Here is a 24,118-nt window from a genome sequence, read left to right as displayed (position 1 = left end):
GCTGGTTGCGGCGCGGCGGCCGCCGAGGCAGCTGGGGCGGGCGGCGGCCCCGGGATGGGAGCGGGAGCGGGGCCGGGCCGCCCCGCGTTCGGCCGTGGCCTGCGCCGGCCTTCGCGCGAGTTGTGCTCGGTGCGTGATTCCCCGCGGCCGGCTCTGCCCGCCGGGACCGGGGGGAGGCCGGGCTGGCCGGTGCCCTCGGGGCGGCCCGCCCCGTGCCCGCGGTGCGCTGCCCGCCGCTCACCTGGGCGGCTGCCGCGGGCCCGGGAGCCCCGGTGCGGGGTGGGTGCGAGGGCCCGGCGAGCCCGGCCTGCTGCCCGGCCGCCACCCGCTGCCGCCGGAGCAGCCCCGCCGGGGGCTCCGCAGACCTGGCGCAGGCGGGGAGCTGAAGCAGGGTTACCATTGGGAAGGGTCAGACTGCTGGGAACAGCCTTCCTTCGTGTTGTGTGAGGGGACGTGAAATTAGGGTACGTGAGCCCCTGGGCCAGCCGGTATTCGCCTGAGACATGAATGAGAGGTCTGGAGGTGTCTATTAATAATAAACTGTCTCTATTTTCTGCGGTCCCAAAGGTAAAGGTTAGTTTGATAAGCTGCAATTAGACTTTATCTGCATAGCTTAGAGGATAATATATGCAGCATATTACACAATTTTATTATTTAATTGGAAGCGTATACGCCATGTAGGTCCAAGGTCTTGTGACACACACATTACAGCTTCTGATACTGAATAACAGCTTTTTCTTATTTCATTCTAATAGTAAGTTTATAGCAAGTATATGAAATCAGTTCCTGGTAACTGAAAGTATTGTAAGTAACTGGGGTTCTGGTTTCTGTGACGTTTGTTCAGACTTTGAAGAATATATTTTACGAGACTTCAAATATACTTCATTAAAGTGTGTCATGCTGAAAACACCAGTCCCTGTGAAATTTCTGTTGGCAGCACTTGCTCCTTCCTGTAAAGATGAAGGAGGCAGAAGAAACAGAGAACTATTTCAAGAAAGCGACAGAAGCTTTTACATCAGCTTGTGTTCTTGGTGTCCTGTATCTTCTCCTGTCAAACTTCAGCAAAACTTAGCAGAGTTTTTTAAAGTATGAAAGAGGGCACAGGTTCGGGTTTAATATCTCTTTAAATTTCATGATTCTCCAAACAAAATACTTCAGATGCATAACACTAAGCTGTGACCTTACCTAAGAGACTTTTGGTTAGTTTTTGTGACACTCAAAAGTATGCTTCAACCTCTAATAAGCATAAAAAAATCTGGGGCTTTGAGGCTTGGTGTAGATTGGGTTTTGTGCCCAGAAATTAAGGGGAATCTCCAAAAACACATGAAAATGTTTTTTGTAGTGATTTTTCTTTCATTCTTGGTATTACATGCTGTAGGTTCTTACATGTTTAGGAATCTCCAAAACTGACTTTCTGTCCTCTGCTGTCCTTGTTTCTCTTTTTCACTAGGTTCTTTGCTTCATTTTCTTCTACTTCAGAAATTCCTTACACTTGTGTTACATAACATCCACAATTTCTTTGTGTACTGTGTAAATTTATTAATAGTTCTAGGTCCTTGCAGTGCTGTGAAAATTGACCCCAAAGTGTCTCTCTTGTTATACTTCCCTAATTTCTTAATGAAAATTAGGCTATCGCATTCTGTACAGGCTAAGCTCACTTAGAATAGCATTTGCAGACATTGGATAGATGTCTGTTCAGTCATGCTTCGATATTTTAAAAAGCATTTAATATTAGCCTTTCCGTAGAAGTGGAGTTAAGTGGTTGGTTTAAAGATCAGTATAGTCGCTGAAGCAGGTTGTGCTGATATCTTGGATGCTCCGTTTTTTTCTTCCTGGTAACTTTCATTGACACTGGTGGGAAGCTGTATTCATTTAGCAAAGATTTCAAGTGTTTTATGCGTAATATCTACTTGATTACTTGTGTGTTTGTAAGCTTTTTGTTGCTGCAGGAAAAGTGGTGCCAAGCTTAACATATATCTTAGCAGAAATATTGTCTATGGTAGGAAATAAGGCAAGCATACTCATTCCTGTATAGTGATTCATGTGTTAGAGTGGACTATGTGTCTGTCTGTCTACGCTGTGTACTTTATGGTGACTGTTACTTGGAATTTATTTGCCTGTTGCCTAGGGATATACTTTCTGGATGACTACAAAGTTTGGTTTTGTTTGTACAGGTTTGCAATGAAGCAGTTATATAATCCAGGAAAGTAAGAGAAGCATCCTCATGAGCTCCCACAGCATGCTGGGTTTAAGTGAGGGGTATTGTTAAGATGAGAAGAATCCTAATTTCTTTGCAGTGTGCCAGTGCATCCACTTTTAGTGCGAAGCACTGGTGTCCTAATAGGGAACATGGACAGACATTTCAAAATCTGTTTGAACCATCCTCTGAGAGAGTGAGTCCAGGTGTTGAACGGTTTTCTTAAGAGTGGTTCCAGGTTTAGTCTCCAGCAGTCCTTCTAAGCTGCAATGTTGTTGTCTCAGCTGCAATGAGACATGAGGGACCATGCAAGTGGACCAGCAGTTAAAGTGCTGCCTTGGGATATAGGCAGACGTGGCTTTGGCTTTCTGGTCCACAAAGACTGGGCAGGAACCTTAAGATAGTTTCCTCATGTTTGTACCCATCTTTGAAGTGCAGCCTAGGCTGCTGGGTTTCAGTAGGTTTCCCTGTTAAATTTTGGCATCTGAATTCTTCCAGTTTTGTTACTGGAGCACTTACAGACATCTGCCTTTTCTTGAAATTTTCACGTGGTATGTAAAGTTCTGGTAATACGTGTGACTGACATGGCAGCTGTCCTGCCTGAACACAGTGTCTTGGGGCTTTTGTCTAAGCTTTATATTCACGAAGTTATCTTCCCTGTATCAAAGGCCTTTTTGCTCACCTGCTCTTCTGGTCCTCACTGTGGCATGCTGGATGTGTCCTGCCTGAGCTGTACTCTTTGTACAGCATAACAGCCTTGGCTGTTCCTTCCAGGTGTAGACTAAGCAGATGAAAGCAATGCCTGTGGTGATACCTACCTCCACGCTTAGCGCCCAGACCAGTAGTTCCTGAGTTACTGGGTCAGAGCTCTCTGCAGCCCTTAACGCAGATTCTGCATCTCTTCCAGGCTTCTGAGCGGTGTGGTGAGCAAGGAGGCATTATGGTTTCACAGGCCTGTTGCAGAAGATCAGTGGTCCCTGGATAGCAGCATGAGAGCTGTTGACCTGGAGGATGGAGCACTTGGCCTGGCAAGTGGGAAGCCAGGTTTCAAGCCTGCAGCTGGTGTCTCCCAAGGGAGACCGAACCTGAAGATGGGCCAGGCTTGCTCCAGCCCTCTGGCTGAACCTGCCACTGTGTACAGAGAGAAATGTGAGCTCCCTCGCTAGTGCCAGGATAGCCATTCTTCCATGTTACGTCTGTAGCACCATGGCAGGGGCATTTACTTGGGATGAGGTGCCTTCTCAGTTCTGGTTTCTGCTTCCCACAGCAGCGTACAGTTCTGCCCAGCAACTCCTTTATACATAAGCTGTTGATAGAATAAGGCTTTTATATTCTTTTCTGTGCATCGGTACAGTTTCATGGGGAGAAGAGAGTATCTCTCAGCCTTGCTGATATGAGGGCATTCCTCTTTGAGTTGGGAGGTAGAATTGAGCTCTTCTGTGTGGGCATTTGGTACAGGCTTCTTGTCTCCTCAGTGTATTTATTAGTCAGGAGGCAATTTAAGGAGCTACTACTACCCAGTTGTCCTGTGCTTTTAAGTGAAGCTGCTAGGACATTATGCTTTTTGTTGAACTCTGTATTATCTGCTTGCTAGCATAATATGCTTTGGTTGCAGTTCCCTGTGTAGGGCCCCTTACGGGGCTGCAGCATCCAAATGTCTGGTTTGTGCATCTCAGGTAGACTTTCCTGTGAGCCTTTTACACTCTGCTCTACCAAGGTGATGGCACAGTCCCAGAGCTTTAGGTAGCTGGCTATTGGAAAAACATAGAGTATCTATAGCCTGATAAAATGTAAGGCAAGGTTTCTAGGGACTCCTGACTGAGAATTTAGGAGTCTGTGGTTTAAGTGTGTTTTTCTGACACTGTCATGTGTCCCTGCCACTGCTGAAAGGAACAGTTCCTCCATTCTGTAGCTGCTTGGTCTGGTCCCCTGTCTCAAGCAGGGTTTAGTGGTTATGCAGTTGCCAGAGAGGTCAATCCAATCGGTTCCCTGCTCATCACATTGACCTTGGAATGATTGTCATTGTGCAGGTGTGCAAGCATTTATACAAGGTTAGGGAAATGAAGAAGCCCTATTCCATTAGAGAGATGACAGAGCTGTGGTATGAACTGCAGATGGTGGTAAAGGCTATTGGATACCCATATTATCCTTTTGTAAAATATGCATAGATGTACTGCTAGGTCTCTTTAGACTTGTGCATAAAAAGACTCCTGTGCATGCCATATGAGAAGTGGTGGTGGTAGTACAGAAAAACGCATATATTTGTTCAGCAAATGAGTTGTGTGTGTTTGGCACCACTTCAGTTTAATGAGGTGCAGCCATTTACAAATGGCTGTTGGCTCTGTAAAAACCTTCGTTTCCCTGGTAGTTGTTGAGTATGTCATCTGTTAATATAGTCTCTTCTGGAAGCCACGGAGATGCGAGCCAGTAAAGACAGGGCAATGTGAATATGTTACAGTGATACAAGCTAAAGTGAAATATGCTTCATTGAAGAGGAGGTAATTTAAAGTCATGCCATTCTGAATGATAAGCTACTTCTCTGTTATTTTGGGCAAAAGCATTCACATGTGCAACTCACAAAATGGTAGCTTTTCTGTGTAGCTATATATGTAATGAGTCAGAATTTTCTCTTCATATTGTGTAGAAAATGAATAGTAAAGGAGTTGAAGAGTTGCCTGAATATGTAATCCATGTCACGATAAATCCTGCAGTTTGACAGACAGAAGAACTGTGCTTCTATATCTCTAACAACCAGATTATCTGTGGTCAGATTTTATTGTGTTGCAGTTTTTTCATAAAAACAGGGTGAGCATCTGGGAGGTAAACGTTCTCAGGAAATTACAGAAGTTCTCAGAAAATCAAATTTTGACCACAAAAGTAAGTGGAAATGAGGCAATTGAGAACGCCTTTTAGTAAAGCCCGATTTTCTTGATTTTTAGTGAACAAGCCAAATTGTCATCTTCTCTCCTTGGGAGATCATCCATGACAGACTGATGGCATTCACTGACACACAGGAAGCTAAGGCTTCTTGGTCTGGTTTAGGTTCCCAGGTGTTACCCACTGCTGAAGACTCTTCTGAAACTTGAGACCATGTTCTTGAATTGCTGCCTGCATCAGTTCAGCAGGTTTTGGTTTTATGCAAGGGGATGTACTTTTCTTTGGGTATGTAGCTCCTGTTAGAGCCTACGTCATCTGTGCTGAAGACCATTTGGGTATGACAGATCACTGTGGAGGGTTGGTTTGTTTTGTTTGCGGGTGTTGGGTTTTTTTTAATTGTTCTTTATTGAGTTGTGATGAAGCTGTTTTGATGCTGATTCTAGATCAATCTATTGAACATACCAACCAATGATTTTTTTCCTACCAAAATATTAGTATGCCTGATCTAGATTTGTGTGACTCAAACTTGTTTGTTGTTTTCCTTTTCTTTAAGCTAAATTGATTCTTCAACTTCTGCCCATTTAGTTTCTGTGATAGTTAAGCCTTCTGTTAGCACCTATGAGAAGGTACTCTCTTTACTAAATCTACCATAACATGGTAAACACTATTGTCAGGTTGTAGATCTGTATGGCTTTCTTTTTCTCTGCTTATCATCTCTTGTGTGCCGTGGCCTGTGCACAGGAACCTGTGCATAAGCATGAGTTTTAAGATAGATTTAAGAATAATGCTGGTTTGAGGGTATTAAATTAATCTGTTTCTTTATATAGCAGGCCATGAAGTATATTGCATATTTTTTCCAGGAAGAACTTGGGGGATTTTCTTTAACCCCAGTTCCTCACAAAACCCCCTAAATACTGCTTTTGTTAAATGTCTGGCTTATGCCAGTTAGCTTTTACAGCCTTAAAAATAAAATATACATGTTTGGATCAATAGCTCCTATTGTTGCTTGTGTCAGTCTGAAATACTGTATCACAAGAAGTAACTGGGGGCGGGATGGGTGGGTAGGTTTCTTTAACATCAGCTCTAACAAAGGCAACTAGCTTAATGGTAGAAATTATACTAAGCCATGGAAGTGTTGATGGTAGTAGCAAAAAACCTGTGTATTTCTTGGAGGAAAAGCGCACTGTATTTCTGGGTTCCAGCTACTTCCAGTAGTCTATAGAGAAGATTTTTACACCCCAGAAGAACTGGATAGATGTGTGTTTTCTTAATCTCTGAGAACGCTTACTGGTAGGCATCCTTCTGACGGAAAGCCTACTGCATTGTGCTTGCAGAACTATTTCACGGGAACATGGAGCACAGCCACTAAGCAACAGAAGTGACTATAACAATCACCCTTTCATAGCCTCTGTTTTGTGGCCTAGCAATCATTTACCTCAGGTTCAGGAAGTTTGTGTCATCCCAGTGATAGCACGTCCCAGTGGATGTCATCTTGGGGTACGTAAGTTGGAACAGAACCTGCAAGGCACATGAAGTAATGCCACCATTCTGCACAGCACTGATAAGACTGCTGCTGCAGTAGCCTCACCTACTGCCTCTGGTTTGGGGCACAGCATTTCAAGGAAGAGGCAGATCAGCTGGAAAGTGCCCAAAAGAGAGCAGTGAGAAGGACTGGAGGTCTTGAACATTGTAAAAAGCTGTTGTAGGAGGAAAAAATAATATTACTCTGCCCCCCTCCCCCCCCCCCCCAAAAAAAAAAAAAAAAGTGTATTCCCCAGTGTCATTGTAGGTAGAACAAAAAGTAGAGGGCTTCGATTGTGCCAGGAAGGAGGCATGCTAGGTAAGTGGAAAAGATACTGCAGTTGTCTAGGTAGGCAGAGATACTAATTACTTGAGACTTCTAAGACCACGCTGGACAAGCATGCTGGGAATGACACGGGCTTGTGGTCCCGTTTCAAGGCAGAGATGCTGACCTCTTCCAAGGTCACCTGGTTTGGTCCAGTCTGTAATAGTGCAGAAGGTACCTGAGAAACAGTCCTTTGTGTACATTAAGTAGTTTGAAGCCCCTTTACTAATTTAGGAGTCATGACTTGGGAAGTCTAGGCACACAGTCAAAATGTGTGTAGCTCTTTCAAATATATAGGCTCAACCCGAGAGGGGTGTCAGAGATGACAGAAGGTGTTTGCTCTGCCTTAATGCACTGCACCTGGGAAGTACTGATTGACAGCCTATCGCCTGATACTGGCCAGGTAACTGTTGAGATGAATAGAACATTGACCCTTTTTGGTGAGGTGACATTCTTGAACATGTCCCAAGTAACAAGGAAGCAGAGCATGTGAAACACGCTAAAGTAAGTGTGATAATAGATAAAATAAGCACCTATGCTGAGCACATCTGTGCCGTAGTGCTGTGGAACAAACCCTTTTCTCTCTGGTTATCTTCTTTTTCTCCTTTTTGAGTTCTGTGAAACAATGAAACCATGTGCTTTAGGAATGGCTTTCAAAATGACTGGGTTTCAATGAGGGGGATATCCTTTAGTTTCAAGTAAAATGTTCTTAGTTGTGGTTCTCTTCCTTCCAACTGCAGTGCTTGGGCTATTTCAGCCAGGGTGCGATTGCCACTCATACAAATTCTGTCAAATAATTCCTGTGAATTGGCAACCAAAGCAGGAGTCTCTTTCTCACAGCCAGGCTACTACCTGTGTGGGCAGGAGGGTGTGTGCTCATTGAGGTTGCTTTGAGGGCTCCAAGAAGTCTGATCTGTAGCGTGGAGCAGGTCATGTTTCTAGATCTAATGGCTTTTATAGGAAAGTAATTGGCAGAGCCAGGCCTGGAACTTGGAAGCAGAGTCAGTTCACGTTGAGCTGTTTAATCTCCCCTTGGATGCCAGTTGGTGAAGTGTCTTGTTTTGTCTTGTCACATACTGCTGAGTCATGCTTGTTTGCTTGCAAGATTGTGAAGTTGGTCCTTGGTCTTTGAAAAAACAGGCTTACTTTTGTTCTTCATAATATTCCTCACAGGCTCTTCTTCCTCCTTGTCAATAAGCCATCTTCAGTCCTTTCCCTCTGTAACACATTGGTTCTGCATGTTTGGTCCAGGTCCTGAGGCACTGCCTTGTGAAATTGAATTCTCCGTGGTGCCACTGGCAAAGGAGGGAAAATACTTCAATGAGACATGTCTGTAGCAAAAGACAAAATGCTAAATCTTGAGCTGGGATGCTCCTGGCCATTGCTCTGAAGCCCCATGTTTGTCCCATCAGACCACACCACAGACGTGTGTGCACATCGAGGGAGTCTCTCCCCCTTGAAGAGCACTAACAGGCTGAAAATTGGTGCTTTAAGAGACCTGGTTTGACTTCAGTGTTTTGGCTTTAAGAAACATAGTTGTCCTTTTCTGAAATCACATTTTAAATTGCTGGTGACTTGAGGAAATAGTTTAGAGGATTCTTTGGGAAAAAGGCCTTTGGCACTGCATGTTGTAATGCTTCGTAATGACTCTCACTGCCTAGCCTTGATAAAGTTATCTACGTGTTGGGGCAACTGGTTAATAACTGATAGAACAAGTGATGTCTGGGGTGATTAATGGCACTGGAAGGAAATGATATCATAAAGGTCCACTTGTGACATGCCACGCCTGCCCCACTGGCAGCCACAACACTGCAGTCCTTTCTTCCTGACACTCTGAAATTAGTTCCGTGGTTAAAAGAATTGGTGTAATGACTAGGCTTATTTCTTATCTTGTCAGCTAGGTTTCTCTACAAGAATGGAAAGTGTTGTCATTTGTATAGGTGGGCTGTGAAGCACTGCCTGCTTCAGCAAGGTGCTATGCTTTAGCGAGCCCAGCAGTGACCACTTAAACCCCATTAGGTATGTTAGTTAGTAAACATGTCAGTTTCAATGAGTATGTTGGTTATTTCCTTGTAGTTAGAAAGTCTTTTAATGCATTTTTGAACTCACTTTCATTTCTAACATCACAGGAACGTAAGGAGGCTTTTGGCGCATGTTGGCTATTCTGTAGTTTTCCTGTAAAACAAGAGAAAAGATAAAGGTGCTTCTGCTGTGTTGTGGGTATTTTTGGGGTGGTTTTGGTGTGGGTTTTTTTCCTCCAACCTGTAAAGGAGCAGGTATTACTTATTTTTAGACATGTGTATACATGTTCATTTTACTAAAACACCCTGGCTCTTGACCAGTGTGTGTGTGTGGGGAACCAGTCAAGATGTCGTAAGAGCTTCAGAAGTCAAAAGTGCTTCCCCAAAGAGAAAAGACTTTCCTACTAAAAATAAAAAAGCTTGCAAAAGAGGGAGAAGGAGCTAAAAGCTGGGTACAGCTTAGGAGCTAGGTTCTAAGTTGATCTAGTGCATGCTAATCTGTGACTTACAACCAACAGCGGAAGGTTTTGTGGAACCTAAAAGCCTCTTGTAAGTGAAGGAGTGTCCAGATCCACATTTGCTGCCTGACCAGCTTAAGTGGCAACATAGCAGAGGAGCCCTCCCCAAAAGTGAACTACAGTAGTAGTACTGCAGCAGTGACAGAAGCCCTCTCGTGATGTTCAATTCATTTTGAAATAAAATCTGCACCCGCCTTTTGTCTGATACTGAGAGGATTGAATTTTTCTGGTCTTTCTGTTGGTTTTCAATTAACATTGCCTTTCTTTACTTTCAAGTATGGCTTTAAGAGTTGCTTTAACTCAGCATTCTTTCACACTGTTGTCTAAAGACTGTCTGGGAAAGAAAATAATTTTAGAAAGACTAGCGACATGCACCTGTGCCAGACAGCACAGTAACTCTAAAACCATGAGCCGAGTCCGAGCGCACGCAAATGTGTTGACTCATGATGTTTCTATCAGGTGTGGCTTAACATTAATGTCCTATGAGATAGTCTGAGTAAACCACGTTATCAGAGACTCTTTACAAGGTGCTGTATGGTATGACAGAGCTGTGTACGAAGCTCAGCATTCAGATATTCTTACTAGCTGGAGGAGTGGGAAGAGGAGGATAGAGGGAGCTTGTTCTGAGGTTGCCTGTGGTGCTGCTCTTGTTATGCTGACAAAGAGGGAGCTTAATTCACTGGAGCTGTCAATCTGGTAGTTTTCAAGCACTGAAAGAAAACTCCTGTAAAGTGTATGTGAGGGAGGCGAATGTAGTATTTTGATGAAAGGCTGATGGCGAAAAGAAATAGTATTTGTAATTGCTGACCTGCACCCTGTATCTGGCAGAAAAGGGGAAAGCGTAAGAGTAGAAGGGGAGAAGTATTGTTGCTGGCACGTTGGGTCAGAACACCATGTGCTGTGTAGAGTACGTGATGATAAAATCGAGCAGTACCCGTTATCAGTCAGTTTTCTTTTTCAAAGCTGCCACATTTTAAAACTGGTTTAATCTATGGGGAGAAAATGGTTTGTGCTTGTGCAGTGCCTTCAGCTGCTCCTGGTTGCTGGGACTGTAGGAGGAAAAGGCATCTATTTGCAAGCGGACAAGTGCTGGATGGGGTTATATTTTGACTTTGGGGCTTGACATTTTGGTGTAACCTTTTCTACTGTCTCAATGAATAGATCAAAGTCTAGAGACTGTCCAGGCTGGAGTGAATTTTGAAGAGAGTGGGATTTTTTTACCCTTTTCCTGGCCTTTATAGGACCAAAATTTTAGCACGCTTTGAGGAATAGAAAGTACAGGCTTCGTGCTAGATAGGGGCTTGAAGCTCCATTTTCTTCTTTTTCTGATGTTATTTTAGGCCTCCAATTCTCAGCACCTGAGAGAATTTTTAAATTTTTATTCACAATTCAGTAGGGTGAAAAATCTTTGGTCATAGCCATCCTCAAGTTTAAATTGCTTTTGTTTGGAGCTAATTTTGTTTCAAGAACTTTTTCTTCTGATTCTTTTGTTAGTGCAACATGTCTGTAGCTTTACTCTTCATATATGCCATAGGGCATTGATCTTCATCACTTATGTTACTCACTAGTGATGGATTTGCATTTTTTCAAACAGCACTGCACCTCAAGTTAGGACTTTCTTGTGGATCAGAACTTGCTTTTTTTGTAGTAAAACCTGTGGATCTTACTATTGTCTGTTATAAATGTAATTTAAAGTATCTCTTGGCTATCTTTTAAACTATATAACAGGTTATCACTGGTTCTGGGTAATGTAATCAAACCACATGGACCTTTAGCATATAAGCTTGTATCTCCCTGAAAAGGCTATGGAGGATAGAGAAGACTTTACTTGATTTGTGCTGGTCAGCTGCTGTGTTTTAATTGTGAATGTTTCTAAGAGACTGGTGGGATATAAGTGGTCATTTGAGTCAACTGGGAATCTGATATTTGGAGCCTGAAATGATGCTGGAAGGAACCAGAAGTGACTGAACGAGAAAGGCATAGGGTCTTCGGAGAGTTCTGTCTCTTTTCTCCAAGTAAAATAAATTGAGGTGCATAATGCAGAATTACAGTTGCAGCAGACTTTCACTTACATGTGTACTGTGCTGACCACCACCTTTTCTAGTAAGACTTTTTTCTTATTCTTGTGCTACTGTGTTAAGCAGTTTCCTGATCAGTGTAAGTGCTGCATCTTGGCTCACAATAGTTATTGTTTGAGTGGGGGCTGGCACAATATTTTTGTGCTGTGATATGATCTCTTGTTTGTCTTGAATAATCTATCAAAATGTAATGCTTAATCCCATTCCTTTTTGGCAGATTTTCCTCTAGTATTGTTGCAGTGGTAATTAAACAGTGTAGCTCTGATTGCAAGAGACCCCTGAAGAAAAACAGTATTTTAGGCTGTTTCTTTTCTGTCTTTGGTTATAGAATAGAGAGAACAGCCACCCTGCAGGCAGAGTAGGTTGGACCTTTGGTCTGAGGTGCTGTGGCTGTTCACAAGTAACTTCCCTGGTTTTCCCTTGTTCCTAGTTTCTCCTGTTTGTCGTTGTGAAAAAGGTCTGAAGAACCAGACAGAAGAGCTTTCTTCAAACAGGAAAATGTGTTTCTGAAACCACGGAACACAAAGCATTTACTACAGCTAATACGTTTTTTTGAAGTTACTTTTCTTTCTTTGCCTGTCAGCTTTGGTACCAGTGCACTGTGGAAAAGCGTATGTCCTCCCTGCCCCCTATCCCAAACTACACTAACTGCAATTAGGTAAACCTTAATTAAGATGCTTGCTTCGTAGCTTGGGCAAAGAATTTGGAAACAGTCATTTATTCTAAGGCAGCTTTACCACAGATTTCTTCTAGGGCAAAGCTGTTTCCTGATGTGTAAGATCAAGATCTCTAAATCTGTTGTTCTGTAGACAAATTAGGTGAGGGTCAAGTTCTTTGTACTAGTGCTTACTCCTGAAATAGTAATCCTTGCATATGAATTAGGCTAAGATTCTGAAAACTCCTACTTGTTAAGGTACTGAGTTTTCTTGACCTTGGTAATAGTTGAGCACATTTGCAGACCTTTGCCTAATCCAGCTCCCTCTGAAACTGTTGAAAACTTATGTGGTTGGATTCTTTGGGAACTGGATACATCTGTTGGTCATTTTTATTTATTTTTTTTCAATGGAAGGCCTGAGACAGGGATGGAAATTTAACTTGTTCACAGTAGCACAAGTTCCGTGGCATATCTGGGATCAACACATGGGCTGCTCTTGCTGGTTTGTTCTTGCTTTGTTGTACCGTAACTACTGAGAGCAGGCACTTAAAAGATATAATGGCTTGATAACTACGATTGATGGCCAAGAATCAAAAATGTGGTAGGTAGTAATTAAATCATGCAACCACAATGCCATTGAAAGTTCTCCGAATGCCTGCTTGGCCCAGGGAAGTATCCAGTAGCGTAATTTGAAATGTTTTTGTAGGACCAAGTATAGTATTTGAGTTTCCTGTTACTTGTTAATGCTGCCGCCACCTTTTCTTACGTTGACTGATATGTGGGTGTGAAAGCTCCCTGTAAGAATAGATCTTTAGTACACTTGCTGCTGCTGGTAGTGAAACCTGAAAGACAAAATTTTTGTTTCGCAAAAATGCATGTGGTCCCTGTAAAATCTCCCTGTTTCCTCTCCTGCTAAATTGAAGTAGATTGCCAGTTGAATGGGGCTGATCCAGGCAGAGTGGAACAGCCTAGCAGTGCTGGTGATATAGTAAGGGAAGGCTTGTGCTAGAGAATGTTTTTGGTTAAATATTTTTTGGTCTTTAAGACAGTAATGCTTCTGTGTGTGTGTGTTTTCAGCAGCCACTTCAGGTTCGAGGGGGTAATTGTTGGAGCCTTCTATAAGAACAGTGTGAAGGTTTTCTTTCAGTAAAGTCTGACCTCCTTTTTATGAAATAAAAACTACTAAAGTGTTAACTTTTTTCTTCCCATTCTCTGTATGTCTTTGTGAAAATTCTTTCCCTGGCTTTTTCCCTCCCTGCCAACATTTCAGAAAATTATTCAAAATGTCTTCATATCAGTGTTGGACACCTGTATGAGCTCAGGAACTTAGAGGCATTCCTGCAAGGCCAGTCCCAAAAAAACTTGAGGTGGCTCTTTCCTGCTGTGTACTGTAAATAGTTTGTCTACGAAGTTTGAAGCACATTGCCCAGACAGCTTTGAAATATGAGTAAAGTTTAAGTACATGTAAATGAGCTGCAGACAATTGAAATGTGTTTAAATCTTGCTGTCTTCCATGTATTCACTGGGGTGGGGGATTGTACAATGAGTTTCCAAGTTAAGGAATAATCTCTGATCCAAGAGAGAGAAGAGAAAGTCTCCTGAATCAGGCATAGGCCTTGCAGATAAAACAGGCTTGGCTTTTGGTTCTGTAGTAGGCTTCATTGCAACTTAAGCAAATCCGTGAATTTCCCAGTACCTTTCCTACCTGTTAAATGCAGAAATAATACAGACTTGCCAGTTCAGCCACATATCAGCATTCTGAATTCATATCGTTCATAGATCATTGGATCTCAAAGGAAGCTAAACCATTTATTACTTTATTTTGCTGTTTGTCAGCAGCTCTTAATTTGCATGTGTCTGTTCCAAAGCATGGTTCCAAATTAAAAATTCAAGTTGTTAAAATTTGTCAGCTTGGTGGTGATTTCTGTAAAAGTCATTGAACCCAGTTGCTGAGGACCCAACATGTTTTAACAATTTTACCTCTCTCTTAAATACGTCTGAGAGAGAACGGCAGTTAACGAGTAAATATTTTCAGTTTATTATATACAGAAGAACAGAGAAACATTGGAAGATACAAATAAATTTGAGCTTGAACCTAAACCTGCTGCGGCTAATGGGAGGGTTTTTTAGTGATAAAAGTTTACTTAACACAGGAACTTTGAAAAAAAACCCACAACCACATGCTCTCAAAAAGTAGGAGTCTTTTGTTCTTCTTACAGGAGCTTATCTAAGAAGGTGCTGTGTAACTTACTCATCTAGCTGTGAGCTAAAAAAAAATCGCTTCTCAGAAGTGATTCATTTTCTTTCACATCTGCAGCTTGTTTACAGGACTGGCTCTTCAGGAAGTCTTTACTCCGTTGTGTTTATTATACACAATTTTACTTGTAATAAACATCTGAAAGACTCCGATGATTGGCTGGCTGAGGACTGTATCAGGAGTGGGTAGCAGCTTGGTTTTGTCATGCTTATTTAAAAATTAAAAGATCAGGTATGCTCTGCAGCAATTTTTCTGAAGGAATCTGCTGTTTACCATTGTACCAAGAAACTATTTTTTCTCCTCTAAATGAGGCCCTGGATCTCCTAGGAGATTTTAAGGCTCCCAATTTATTTTTCTGAAAAATAGGATCATTTCATGTGTCTTCTGAAGTGTTGCTTGAGAAGTAGCAGAATAACTCTTCCAAGTGACCAGCAGGCAGCACAGGCAGCGTTTTGGTGTTCCTTTACAGGTGAGGATGTAGCCGTGAACCACTGGCCAGATCATATCCTGGCGGTGAAAGTGGAGGAGTATAATATAGACACTCCCAAGAGAAAACAAGGGGGGCAGCTAACTTGCTTTAGATGAAGCTTAGTATTTTAAGGTGGGTCTCTCTTTATGTTGGTTGTCTCATCTACAGGACTGAAAACAGTATGTCAGCGGAACATACAGTTCATCTCTCTCTGTATGTGAAAGTCCCAAGGAGTGGTGTCTCTCACAGGAGAGAAGAAAATGCCTGAAACAGAATGAAAGCTATTTAGACTACAAGGCCTCGTATCTCCTCTCCTGGTTGCTTTTCAAATGGACAGCTGTGAGCCACTAAATCTAGGAAAGACGGCTGATGTCTTCTTTCTCTAATGTAGTGAATATGGTTTCAGTTGATCCGTATTAGGTGTGTTCTATGGGACACTGTCAGTCTGCGCATAGAGTAAGATTTCCCCTGCTCGTGACCAGTGGGAGGTTGTCTTTCTGCTCTCTCTGTCTTGCCTCTGAAGTATGGTTTTCTGCTGGTGGTTGTTGGTTTGTGAGGTTTTTTGGGTTTTGTTTGTCTTGAATGTGAGGAGATGTTTAATGTGGTCTCCTTTTTGGAAGGATTTCTGTATGGTCCTGCTTGTGTTGAAGAAATTAAGCAGAGCTGTGACTGCTTTATGAAATTCAGGATTGTTGTTGCTATGCAGGTGCCAGTTTGTGACAGGCAATGTCCAAAATAATCACTGGCCTCCAAAAGCTCACTATTGGTTATCTTGGGTATGAAAATGTGACGCTCCCTAGCAGATGTTTTTATCTTTCCTCCAAGGCCACCCTGCTGTGGAGGACAGAAAGGGCAGGACCACAGCTGCCACCTTGTGTCACAGGACCAAGTCTTGTATCACTGGAGTGAGAGTAGCTGGGATGGTTAGAATACCTTCCCAGACAAGGACTGGGAAGGCTGCGGACTCTTCAGCCTGCTGTCTTTGGGTCCCAGAATGAACAGAATAAATGTTCAGCTTTTCTAATAATGGCAAATGGAGACAGTGGGTACTGCAGGATGAGCATAGAAGGATGGAGGAAGAGAAGTTCTTTCCACACAAAAGGAGTGTAGGATAGATGGGTCTTTTGGGGTGAGATGCAGAAGTGGCCAGGATAACCATTGAGCCAGAGCCTGTGGGAAGCAGCCAGTGGAAGCCCCACTGCTCCAAGGAGTATCTAAGTGACAGAGCAGCGAGATATGTGGGCATGTAAAGAATAGCATCAGCTGAAATAATGAGGGCCAGCATGAGAGGCAGAGGTTGTAGTCTAGCCTCCTGTCCCTGGGACGTGTTCTGATTGAGGCATTCATAGAATCATAGAATGGCTTCGGTTGGAAGGAACCTTAAAGATCATCTAGTTCCAACCCTGCTGCCATGGACAGGGACACCTTCCACTAGACCAGGTTGCTCAAAGCCCCATGCAGCCTGGCCTTGAACACTGCCAGGGATGGGGCATCCACAGCTGCTCTGGGCAGCCTGTTCCAGTGTCTTGCCACCCTCACAGCGAAGAATTTCTTCCTTACATCTAATCTAAATCTATCCTCTTCCAGTTTAAAGCCATTCCCCCTTGTCCTATCACTACATGCCCTTCTAAAAAGTCCCTCTCCAGCTTTCTCGTAAGACCCCTGGGTGTACTGGAAGGTCTGTTATACTGCTGAAAGGTCTCCCCGGAGCCTTGTCTGGGCTGAACAACCCCAGCTCCCTCAGCCTGTCTTCACAGGAGAGGTGCTCCAGCCCTCTGATCATCTTTGTGGCCCTCCTCTGGACTTGCTCCAATGGGTCCATGTCCTTCTTATGGTGGGGGCCCCCAGAGCTGAATGGGACTCAGTATGTTCTTTTCAGATATTATCAGTTTGGAAACCCATTTCATATGAAAACTCTACATTGAAGCTCTTAAAAAACACCTTTTTATGTGGGCTCAGGGAACAAATACAAACTTCTGCTATAAAAGAGTTTCCAAGAGGAACAGCTTGACTACTTTAGAGTAGTGCTCTGTAGCTTCAGTTCTGAATGGTGTCAATTCGTGGAAAATCTGCTAAGCTAGTTATTCAAGGACACCTTGGAGATCTTCTCCGTAGCTTAATTACTGGGAAGTGACTGTCATCTGTTGCATGTTTATGTAAAATGTATATAGCAAGTGGAAGCCTTGATGGATAGAATACCACTGTTCGTATGATCCTAATGTGTGCAGGTGGGAGGAATAGTTTCCTGAGTAAGACTCACTTCCAGACAAATCCAGTTAATCTCTCTATACTGGTATTAAATGACTTACAGAAATTTTGCTTTTAGTGTCATGGAATCAACACCCGAGAAAGATTGCTGTTACCCAAGGTAAAGCAGCATAGCACTGTGATTCCTGTGCTTGACTAGCTGTTTTGATAAAGACTTACGATGAGATATGATAAAAATCAGAGGGTTTAGCATATAGTTCTGCCTTGAGTGTGGTTTGAGTAAAAGCCCTTTGGTTCTGGTGGGATCTTACTGAGGATAGAAGCCTGCAGTGTTAATCTTGCAGCTGTCTGATACGACAGCAGATCTGTGCCTTACATCTCAAGGCGCAGTGCCTTACAAAGAAGAGCTCATGCAGCTCCTCTCCAAAACCCAGAAAGGAGGTAAGAAACAGTAGTGCTGTGTGAAGAGTCTGTGATGGCAAGCTTCATCCGCAGCTTCTGTCACCCGTATTCTCCTAGCACATTTATCATCAGTGGCAGTGTTTGGTACTTGGCAGTATAAGCATGTCATACACTACTAGAAAGGTGCAAGACCAGTGATGTTTGGCTTGGTGCCATTAAATTACAGCACAACAACTGTATGGCAGTAGGTGAATAGAGACATTAGATAATAAATGTATCTTGAGCAATCATAGCACCAAAGCAGTGGTAAAATTTGGGGAAGAAACAGAAACATGATCTTTGATAGTATGTTCCCTCTGTAGTTCTCTCTTGTGTATGGGCAGAGGAAGGAGTTCAGTGGGAGGTTTAGCATGCAGTTTATCTTTAGAAGCATCTGTAAGTAGTTTATTGTTAGGTAGGATGCAAGACTTTACGGGTTAGGGCCATAGTTGCAGTAAACAGTTTAGATAAATAATTGAAAAAGAGAAATCTCACTGCTTTTAACAATATTAAAATTTTGTTTTGACATAAGAGCATTTTCATTCTTTCTGAGTTTATAGCTTTAAATGGCCAAAAATGCAGTTTTAGATCTTTCTTTCATTTCCTAATTGTCTTATAGTTTTGTTTTTTCTCCCTAGTGATGTGAGTACATTCACCAGGGAGAGTCTTCCCGAAAAAGTTTAGGTATAACCTTACTGGGATTTTTCTAAGGAGAACATCACAGTGTGAAAACAGTGGAATAAAATCATAATGAAATGGTCTGTTAATCTTTCAGGCATCACTCCTGACTGTATATCCTGAAGTAAGACAAGGATATAAGGCAAGCTGTAGTATACCTCTGTGGTTTGAAAGTGCACTGGTGCACTTAGCTGCTGTTGTAAACTCCATCTGAAATTAGTGATCAGAACTGTAGGTGTTATGTCTGACCAATATGCAGGCTAGTGCTTTTGCGGATTCAAAAAATTTGCACTTTAGTACTTTGTACTGAAAATCATCTCTTTTGAAGCCAGGCCTTGAGAAAGGATTCTGGTGCAAAATCAGGGCTGGCCTTGATACTGTTGGAGTGACCTTGGTGGGCTGTTGGTTAGCTGTGCCTTATGGAGGGTGCTGGGTGGTCTGCAGGCTGGCAGGTCTGAGAGCTGTCAGTGGGGTTGGGGTGATGTTTGTCTGGTGACCACCTTGGGGCAGTGGTGAGAATGGGGGCTAGAATTCTGATAGAGGAAAAAAATGTAGGTGTTCAAGTTAGGCTTGGAAAAAAATTATCCTGGCAATTTTTTTACTTTTATCTGTAAACTAATTAGAGAAAATATTTAGGGGTGATGTAGTATTTCATTGAGATGTAAGGGAGTAGTCCAGATAAGATAACAACAATTTATGGCTTCTTGGACCGCAACTTTTGCAAGGTTTTGACTTACCAGTTTATAACCATCACAACTTCATTGTTCTGGAGGACTGTAATGATTTTGAAGAGGAATGTTTTTGCTAAATTGGAATAGCTTCTGCCCTTAAGGTGATGCTTGTGTGTTTTGCAGCTTACTGTGGCACCTTGGATTGTGTGCTGACCCAAGCATGAAACTCCCCAAGTACAAGTAGGCACGTAATACCCACCCAGTGTGAATGAAGTCAGTGAGACTGAGCAACTGCATGCGAGGGGGTTACGTAAAAGCTGGGTGTGGAGTAGCCTCCTTCTTTATGAAGCACGGCTGATTGCAGGGATCTGATGTGCAAAGTGCTGTGAAAACATGCTGCCTGGGAAAAAAAAAGACTTTTGGGATAAGAAATCCTGTTGTTGCAGATGTGCTAGTGGGGTGAAAAAGAAGATGCTTGGTCAAGGATTTTGTTTTGCCTTCACAAACAAGAATTCCTGGAAATATTTTGAGCAAATGTTATTTTTATTTACTAAGAGATTGAGGTAAATGTGTATGTTTCTCTGTGTGTAAAATTCTAATGGCATTATGTGGTTCAGGTGTTTTCATTAACTGTTACCTGATAACTCTTCAGTGACAGCAAATGGCATGCACAAAAATAACTTTCTTCAGCAGATGTAATTCAGGGATCAGTCTAAGGCATGCAGAATTTTCATCATAATTTTAAGTTATTTCACACAGATTATTTTTTTTTTTCCCCCAAGTGTAATCATTCTTCAAGTCCTTGTACTTATTTCAGAATTACAGCAGTTAAAAGGTTGTAACCTTTCTACAAGTCCCTTTCTTTGCTGCTTGTGTCTCCAGTTAACCTGTGATGTCATTCAGGCAGTATCTTTGACCTCATCTTGTGTATGACACCCCCCCAGTCAAATGTGAAAGCCCTGAAGAGAGAACACGGGAGTTAGCTGTGTGCATCTGAAGATGGGCAATGTGGAAAGCAACCTGAAACAGCAGAGGAATCATCAGCTTCTCCTTGCCTTGTGTTGTGCAGTCACCTATAGGTTTGACAGCCCAATGTGTAGTATAGCATCATCTCCACAGTTCTTATCTCTTATGTCCACAAACAAAAGAAGTGAGCAAAGAAAATGAGTAAGCTTGTTGAAGGGAGATCTGTTCTGTGATCATGGTTAATCAAACATGTAATCAGCATTTAATCAAACATTTAATAAACTGCTTGCATTTTGCCTTCTAATTAGTTGCTGCCAATTATTGGGACTGAAGAGTGAGTTTCAAGGCGGACCTGGACAAAAATAACCCAGAGGAAAACAGCTTGTGTGCCTTTGTGTTTGCCTTTCCAGCTCCTACTCAAAAGCTGGATCGGTTTATCTGCCTCCTTAGCAGTGGTAAGGACAGTGGTAATGTGATGGATTTGAGTAGAAATTTAGCTTTTTATTTTTCCCTTTAAGAGGGATTTATCTTGTATAACTCATCAGCTTGTTGTGATCACACCAATGTTGTAATGGGGAGGGGCAGGTACCAGAGAATCTGGGTAAGTCCATAAAGGGAAACAAATGTAAAAGATGTAGCTGAACTGTTGGCCTTAGGCTTTTTTTCTGGAGAGAGGGAGTGAGAACGAACCTATGAGTAACAGAGCTCTGATATGATAGTATGATTTAGCTTGTTGAGGCAGCTTCTGCAAAATCTGAGGAGGCCCAAGAAATTGTCTGGTTCTTCCAGTTATGCGGTGTGGCAGACCTCCCAGCAGGTCTGAATCTGGGCTACAAGAGAGTGTGGTTAAAAAATGCAATAGCATTTGGGGGGTTGTATATCAGCTCCTGCGTGCCCTGGCCAAATCTGGGAAAGTTGTAGTCTTAAACCACATGTGCTCTGTCACTGATGGAAACTATGGGTGTAACAGCTGCTGTCCAGGATAAGTTACAAAAAAATAGGATTAATTAGAGCACCCTGTGTGTGTGTACCCCACTGTGTCTTGTGAGAGATTAGTAGCAGGATGTACTATGGAAGGTCAGGGATGTGGGAGACAGCAAGGCACACGCTGTGGGTGTTGGCACTGCTGGGCAAAGTGGTGCCTGCTGAAGCTGATCAGAAACAATTGTTTGGTTCAGAGAGATGCAATGCTCTAAATTTCTTGTAAGCAAACAGGATTTACATTGAAGAACTTTGTCATTCACTTTACCTGATGGAGGGATGTGCATTTTGTCTTTAACACCTTGGATAAAAAACAGGCAGTAGTTGTGTTTTATGATTTATAAAAGGTGTGTTGTTTTTTTCTTTTCCCCTCTTACTGTGCTGTAAACAATCCACTTGAAGCAAACAAAAAAATCGGTATTCTGTCAGACATATACATATGCTGCTGCTTAAAGCATATGTATAAGAAACCTATGGGCTGAAAGAAATAGGGAGAGTTTTAATCTTTCTTTAACAGCAAACTTCAGCGTAATGTAAAGCAGATAAAATGCCTGATAAAATATATGTTTGTAACACACATATAGATGGCATTTCTCTGAAGTGTTCTGTATGCCTGGACAGGGAATTTTCACCAGCTGGAGTGGAGATTTCTTGGAGATACAGTTTTGCTCTTTTCAGATGCAGAAACTATCGTGAGTGATGAAGACATTTTGCCTTGCTGTCTGATCTCTGCTCCAGCTTCAGGTTTGCGCGTTATGACCTTGGCTGGTCCTGTGCAAAACAATCCTATGTCCATTTCTGCCCAAAGCTTTTAGTGTATTTCTATGAGTCTTCATGACCTACATTGTCTTAATATTAAAAGGTTGGCAGCAGTACCTTCTTCTGTGTATTGTATTTCCAAGCCCTCAAACTGCAGCCCCATCCAGTCGGACCAATGGAAGACTCTGTTCTCTTATCTGAACTTTTGGTAAGGTTTTTGCTCAGGGTGTGTGTCTGTGGTGGTTTTTTTTTTGTTTATTTTTATTGCCCCCTGCCACTGTTCACATCAGCTATTAATATTATTCTGCATGGTGTATAATAAAAAACATTTATTAATATGCTGTCACTTCATTTAGATCTTTTCTTCTTGTAAGTAGGACATACTCAAATATTGCATGTTGCAGGCGTTTTATTTCATTTCAAGGATCATGTGTAGTTTGTGCAGATCACCAAGATGATTCGCTGCAGCGCTGTCATGCGCTCTATTCTGTTGCCTCTTGGGGAGGCTGGCCATTTGTCAATAACTGGAATATTTTTCAAACAGTATGATCATCACTTGCCAAGCTTTCATTTTATTGCAAGCCTCTCTAGTAATGCTTCCAAATAAAGTAAAATAATTTTTCTTTGATCTGTTTTGCTGTAAACTCAAGCAGAATAGTCAGTTACAGGGAAAGGAGATGCCCATTATTGGTATTGGCATCTGAATCTGTTCAAATGGAGAAAAGCAATCCAGTTCACACTTATTTAATTTGTACCGTGTATTTTCTGCCAAACATCTTTTTCTTCTCCAACAGGGTACTAGGTTGCAGAATTGCACTTTTCAGGTTCCAGGTGCTCTTGTTTGCTGTTGACATGGTTCGTACATGTTTGGGGGGAGCTGTGTAGCAAAATAAAGGTGAAACCCAATTTCAAATTATATTGGAATGGCTTTTAGCCAGCTTGCCAGCCTGTCCTCTTTAAAATAACAGCTGCATTTGTAAGTGTCCCAAACTGAGGGCTGAAAATTGAAATGCATCTCCAAAGGAGCAAAGAAAACAGAGGAACTGACTAGAATAGTTATGTGACACTAAACTGATGCAGAGTTTGAGGAGAAAAGATTTCTAGGAATGTCTTTTAATTATGTTACGCTAAATCTTTCCATGGATGTCCTTTTAACCTGATGAAACATTGGATTGGTATCTGTGATGGTGTGTACGGCTGGATGCAGTATCTTCTCGGCATAGGATCTTGTCAGTTATGTCTATGAATCTATGACTGAGTCTGGTTCCATAAATGAAGAGGAAAATTTGTTCCTTGCATGTGCAAGCGGTGGTCACTTGGTGAGTGTAGGAGAAAAGGAGTCACAAGTGCTCTCGAAGCTCATGAAACTTGAGGGAGACCTGGTGTCTGACTTGTAACAGTGCCAAAACATTAGGGCCATCCTTTATGGAGGGGGGAAAAAAAGTTGCAATGTTTTTTTTTTTCAGTGAGCAGACATGTTAAGTTTCCTGTGTTAACTTTCTCTTGTTTGTATAATGAAGTTTTGCATGAAGGAAAAAGCCCCAGACACCTATATATCTTACTTGAAGCTTGGCTGGAGATGAATGAACTCATTTTTGCGTGGCAAGTTGCTGAACTTAAATACATCTCTAATTTCTGCCAGAAAAATGCCCAGTCTCTTTTAGAGATCCAAGAAGTGAATAAAATAATACTGTGTATTACACATTTCTCATGTGTGTCTCAGTGGGTGTCTGGCCTGTATAAAAACTCCCAAAAGGTTCGTTTAAGGCTGGTTGCCAAAGTCTTGGAAAGCTGCAGTGGATGTATAACGTTTGGTTTCAGGGTTAGTGGATTAAAAACCATTTCTAGATGAAAGCTGACTTGGCTGACGTGCTTTTCTCCCTGCACCCCTTGGTTTTAGTAGCAGGAGACCTGTAGAACCTGCAGTACCAGCCTGGGGCCCAGCAGAGCCTTGTCTCACTGGCCATGCTGGACTGATGGTGTGGGTGCAATATGGTTATGTTGAAAATGAGAGCAGCTGAAGCTGCTTCTCAGAATGTCAAAGCAAGCCACTAGAGTGTTTTTATTTGAGTGAAAGGCAAGAGGAATCCAGGTTAAGACTTGTTAAAGTAAATGGAGCACCGTGTAGCATGCTGGAGAGAGGTGAGAGGGAGAGGGCAAAGGGAGGGGTGTGGAAGTGGCAGCTTCTAGCCTCTGTACAAGTCTGCTTTAGGTACCTTTATTTATTTATTTGTTTTTGTTCAAGAAACTAAATTCTGAGCTTTGAATGTGTGAGAATCTAGCAGATGCAGAGGGCTTTTTAGGTTGGCTTGCCATGCCTACGCCCTTTCTACAAATGCATTTGTAGGAAGGAGATTTCCCCCCAGATACCCATAATTCTTTATTGGCATTTCAATGATTATGACAAAATTTCTCCTTCAAAGCCTCTACGCTGTTACAACAGATGCTTCAAAGTGGTCTTAATATGCTGAGCATTAACTTGATAGGTGACCTGCA

At 42.3% G+C, this 24,118-nt stretch overlaps 1 protein-coding gene and 1 long non-coding RNA gene across 4 annotated transcripts in view; both read left to right on the top strand.

The window, feature by feature from the left end:
* Positions 1–24,118, top strand: part of ITPK1 (inositol-tetrakisphosphate 1-kinase) — a 150,023-nt gene that overhangs the window by 708 nt on the left and 125,197 nt on the right. The gene's annotated exons all lie outside the window — the stretch shown is intronic.
* Positions 23–23,730, top strand: LOC130153063 (uncharacterized). Its single transcript, XR_008823201.1, has 3 exons — positions 23–6,914; positions 19,100–19,479; positions 19,799–23,730. It is a non-coding gene; the product is annotated as an uncharacterized LOC130153063 (long non-coding RNA).

This window comes from Falco biarmicus, chromosome 7, assembly GCF_023638135.1.
Source record: "Falco biarmicus isolate bFalBia1 chromosome 7, bFalBia1.pri, whole genome shotgun sequence".
In the NCBI taxonomy this organism is placed as follows: Eukaryota; Metazoa; Chordata; class Aves; order Falconiformes; family Falconidae; genus Falco; species Falco biarmicus.
This window is presented reverse-complemented; position numbering and strand designations above follow the sequence as displayed.